Source organism: Marmota marmota, unplaced genomic scaffold, assembly GCF_001458135.2.
Source record: "Marmota marmota marmota unplaced genomic scaffold, marMar, whole genome shotgun sequence".
NCBI lineage: Eukaryota > Metazoa > Chordata > Mammalia > Rodentia > Sciuridae > Marmota > Marmota marmota.
In genome coordinates this window covers 16,956,631-16,962,119 of record NW_026000153.1, presented here as the reverse complement: position 1 = coordinate 16,962,119, position 5,489 = coordinate 16,956,631, and positions in this window count along the sequence as shown.

The following is a 5,489-nucleotide window of genomic DNA, read 5'->3' as shown; positions in this document are numbered from 1 at the left end:
CTCTCTCTCTCTCTCTCTCTCTCTCTCTCTCTCTCTCTCTCTCTCTTTCTATATCTATACCTCCCAAGCATTTTATGTAGGGCCTGCTCTGCTTTGCAGGCTCTGCATAGAATGATTGGCATTCTCTGTGTATATTAACAAAAGATCTCTGTCCCAAACAAGAAGGCCCCTCAATCCTCCTGAGAAGGCACTTGGAGAGTGTCCAGGGCTGACACTTGACCCTCCATCATCAGAGGTGAATGGCAGTATGCACCATGTCACCTGGTCCTCTGACACCCTTGCCATTTACACTTAATCAGCCCTAGTCCTGATAAATGAGTTTGCCCGGGAAGGCAAAGGTCTATGCTGACTGTCCACATCCTTCCAGACTAAATATGCCAGGCGGTGGAGTGAGCCAGCAGTCTCCAACAGAGTCTTTTGTGGCCTGTTCAGAGCCTCTGCTCTTTGCAATGACCTCGGGCTATCATGATGTCCATGGCACCTGCTCCTTGTGAGAGAAGATCTTACAGGCACAGCCTGCATCATCAGGGCATAGACTCAACAGTGTCCCCAGTGATAACCTTGGCCACCCTGGTCTATCTAAAGAGCTGAGATACCAACAGATGCAAAATGAAAAACAACTGCACAGAAATTATACAGTTGCCCAGAAATTATAGATCAGAATTTTTTCCAAATACACACTCTTACACGCACATACACAGAGAAACCTGAAACTCTGAAGGGCTTGATGTTTAGCTTCAAACATAGAGCACTTGTGTTATTTTAAACCCATTCAACTGCTTTAAAAGTCTGACTGTTCTTCAACTATGGTGAGGAGAATTGAGTTATTTCATACACTGATGCTGGGAATGTAATTTGGAGCACACTATTTTAGATAGCAGCTTGACAGTATTTCCTAAAACGTGAAATGTACCTATATTTGACCCAACAATATCAATTTTAGAAATCTATACTATGGAACTCTTGTACACAAAATGAACTCCCAAATGTGTGCTTGTCTTTTGCCACTTTGTAAGAAATGGCCAAATATAAAAAAATACAAAGCATATTCATTCACAAGGGATTCTAAAATAAAGTATGACATATGATTTAGCATTTTAATGTACTGACAAAAAGTTGTCAAGGTACCTTATAAAGTAAAAAAAAAATCATTTCTATAATATTATTCCATCATATAACAAATGGAAAAAAAAATGGTGTGTCTGTGAAATCATCTACACGTGTCTGGGAATGTAGTTCAGTGGTAGCCTAGCATATGAGGCCCTGGGTTCAATCCCCAGTACTGGAAAAAAAAAAAAAAAACTCTTTCTTTCACCCACCCACCTACACACACACACACACACACACACACAAACTCACACATGCACACTGATTAGAAGGATGCACCAAACCTGTTTTGAGAGTTCAGCTATGCTAAATGGAGTGGAATCTGTAGATGTGAAGGAAATGTTCGACTTTGATTCAATACATTATTTTATTGTTTGAATATTTATATTAATTCAAATTAATGTTCACGGACTGATTTCACTGAAGAAACTTAGAAGCATCTCCACTTACCTCACATATTTTAAGATCAGCAGGATGGTAGATGTGCCAAGAAACAGGTACAAAGCAAAGGAGATTATTGCACCACCGATATCCATGAATCCACAGAAAGCAATAGTCTTGGTGCACACTGTGGACACCTCAGGCTGTAAATGCTTTTCTTTACATCATTTATTTTTCTTTGTTTCTTTTTGGACATTTGTAAATATATTATAAATGTTTTGAGAATGGAAAACTTTGCTTCTTTGATCTTCAAAGTACTGAAAATCAGTGAAGAATTCCAAGTGGTGGCTTAAAAGGTGGATTTTGAATAGTGAGAGTTTGTTCATTGAAAAGAACTGCTCACTCCACACTGAGGGACAGGAGAAAAGTGTATTTAGTAGTTGTGTTAACAAAGCCCACAATTCCTCCTCCTTGTACAATAGAGCTGAGAGAGGTAAAGGACAGTAAGTAGTCATTGCATTCAGTAAGAGGCGGAATCTGTACTGAGTCCAACCAGAGCTGAGCTCCTCACAATAAGCCAGGTTCAGAGAGCTCAATCTTCTTGTATAGCAAGAATATGATAGAACTGGAGGTCAGTGATAAAGGCAAAGATGAAATCTTGGTTAGGAAGAGAAGATGAGAGCCTTTCCAATGATTCCAATTTTGAGGATGTTTATCTGTCACACAGGGAGAATTACTGGCAGTTTTTAACTTGCAAGTGAAAGGAGAATCTGATTTGTATTTCAGTCTCTCAATCTGCTTTCTTATTCATAAAACACTTTATATCCAGGCCCAGGGTAGAGACTTCAGGCATAAACTGGGCATCAAAGTCTGCAACATTCTCATGTCTCCCTTGTGTTCTTCAATTTAAATGTTTCATTAGAGTAAAAGTCTTAAATGATATGTAGCTTTTCAAAACTTATGATTTTCTACACTTTGAATCTATTCTTCTACCCAAAATGGTTTAAATGCAGTTTTCCTTAGATCCTAGTTTTCTTTATTTTTGTCGGGCTTGATCTCCACCCTGAGAATTCTAATGCTCTTCTTCCTCTTAGGAGGTTGAACTGCTTATGTGACTATTAAGTACATACATTCCAGCACAAAACTTAAGAATATTTCATGTAAACATTGTTTATAAATATGTACACTTTCATTTTCTAGACAGATGAAGACCAACGATATGTTAGAGAATGCTTAACAATTGATTCTTCAGGAAAAAAGGAAAAGCCCTGATGTAAGTACAGCATTTGCCCATTTTCTTGGTATAAATGCTGCCACCATGAAATATGAGGCCAAATTTGAGTTACCATTAATGTGTGCAGAGTTGGAAAGTAAAGAACACCATCAGCTTTTCCAGCTTGCTGTGAGCTAGTTCAACACCACTCTGTAGAAGACACTCATCACCAATTTGACCAAATTAATAGGTTAGGCAAGAAATCCCCACTCACTTCAAACTCATTCAGCTATTCATTCATCTGACAGTTGAGTACCTACATATCAAGTACTATTTAAGGAAGAAAGAATATAGCAAGCTTTCCAGATAAAATTCTTACCCTGTGGAACACATATCCCAGTGGGAAAGACCGAAAATTCAAAATAAACCAAAAAATAAATAGCTTGCATGTCATTTGGTGATAAATATAATGAAGAAATATAAAGAATGGTTAGAGGGAGAGAGAATCTGATGGGGGAAAGGCAGGAAGGAATTTTCTGTTTTTCATTAGGGAGTTAGACAAGATCTACAAGAAGAGACTGAGAATAGGAGAGTCAGACAGAAATCTTGGGAAAGAGCATTCTAGGCCAAAAAGACAGTGTGTGCAAAGGCTCTGAAGCAAGAAGGTACTTGACATCCTGGAAGAGCAGCATGGGGGACACGGGAACTCAAGCAAAGTGATTCCACCCCCTCCCATTTGGAAAGCTGTTAACATTTCCTCTACAAATTTGTACTTCATTTCCTTTTTGCTTTCCAATAACATCCAAAAATGTTTCTACTTAAAAGAACAGTTATCATTATTACATTTCATATTCCTTAGAAGGAAATGAAGTATGTAGAGATTAAATCAAAAGCATAATTACAGATCCAAAAATTATGATGGGTCTCATTTTCATATATGCTGTAACAAAACCCCCATGCCAGAGAGGTTCCTGCCTGGCCATTCACTGAGTCCGATAACCATATGTTCTTGTTGCCTCCTGTTTTTGTATTAAACACTTGCAGTTCTCCAGAACAAAAGTGTTCCCCTGATCTATCAGTAGACTGCCTTTAAATTTTATGATGTGGTTTCCATTACAAAAGCATTTTTTCTGAAGTGAAATTATGATATCATTTATTTATTTTTAATACAGTCAACAAATAGTTATTGGACAAAAGCTATGCTCCAAAAAGTGTGCAAGAAATTAAGGATACAGCAATGGACAAAATGTGTGTGCCTGCTATCCTAGTAGGGATCAAAGTTTAGCAGAATAATCCAACATGCAACAAATATTCAGACTAGTAATTCTTGATATATTGTATGACAGGCATCATAATAAGAGAACATGTATTAGAATGAAGTGTTATTGATAGCTGATAAATGAATACATACCAGATTAAAGGTGGTTTAAAATATAAAAATACTTTGGGAGACAGAATATAATGAATATTGTAAGAATCCAGGCCAGCCTTCTGAAGCTGAACTTGATGTTCCAGCCTTTGGCAGTGAGAAGCATTGCTACCAATGTCACAAGGAAGGAAGGAGCAGGAATTTGCCAGGGGAGTGACAACCTACGAATCTGAATGAAAGTGGAATTTAGGGCTATAGCCTGGTGGAAGAGAGAATGACTTGAAACTGTATTTGCAGAGCAACCCGGCTGAGTTGAAGGGATCAGCTGCTCATGTCAGAGAATGTTGAGGCTGGTGGGACATGGACTAATGAAACATACCACATGCCTTCTGGGTACTTTGAAGTCCCCCTCATGGCCTTTCTTCTATTCACAATCACAATGAGGGGGCAGCAGATTTCTCTGGATAAAAGAATAACCTCTCTCAAGAAAGAATTCTGGAGGAAGCAGTCTGAATTTAGACCTGAGCCCATATCTGGTAGGGCCTGAACCTGGAAAGTGATTATGGATGAGAAGTTGAAAGCTTTGTCATAATTTGGGATTCAGGTTGAGGAGAGTATGGAGATCTATGGTTGATAATGTCACTAACACATTAAATTTTCCCCATAAAAACTTCTGGGAAAGAGTCTGGCTCTCCTATTGTGTCAAGTCTTAAATCATAGGACCTCATTCCATCAGGTCCCTCACTTTCTTGTGACAAGTCCTGCCTCTACCCCATCTACTGGAATCTTCTGTGTCTGCAGGTCTGGAGACAAAAATGGCCAGGGTTGCTATTGCCACATTTTTGCTTGAGGAGTAAGATGCTGGTGCCCATCACTGCCTAAGACCAGGAATGGCATGTGAGGCAGAAGAGTTTATCCAGCAGGCTATGGTACAGGGCACTGAATTCCCCCAACAGAGCCCAACACTAGGAGGGGAAGGCCAGCCTGAGGGTTCCTGACACAGGAGGAAATAACAGAAGGAACATGGATGAGGAGCGGATGTCATGGAGGATCATGTGGACCCCAGAACTATTGCTAATGGGACCAGGGCAGGGGTGAGTTGAGAGTGCTCAGGAGTTGGCAGTCTTGTTTGATAGTGGGTTAGCTGCAGCTCCACTGTGCAGAGAACATCCTGTGATGGAAGGTTGGAAAGTATCAAAACCATTAAATCGGCCTCTTAAACTTATTAGATCTGAAGAGCTTTTTTAGCAGCTAACTTTAGGGTTAACTGGGATATATTTTGACTTGATTTTATATTAGTATTGATTTTTCATGAAATTAGTAAAAGGAGGAAAAAAAAGAAAGAAGAAAGGAAAGACTACAGGAAGGAAGCAAAGAGGGAGGAAAAGAGAGAGAAATGGGAGGGAGGGAGGGAGGGAG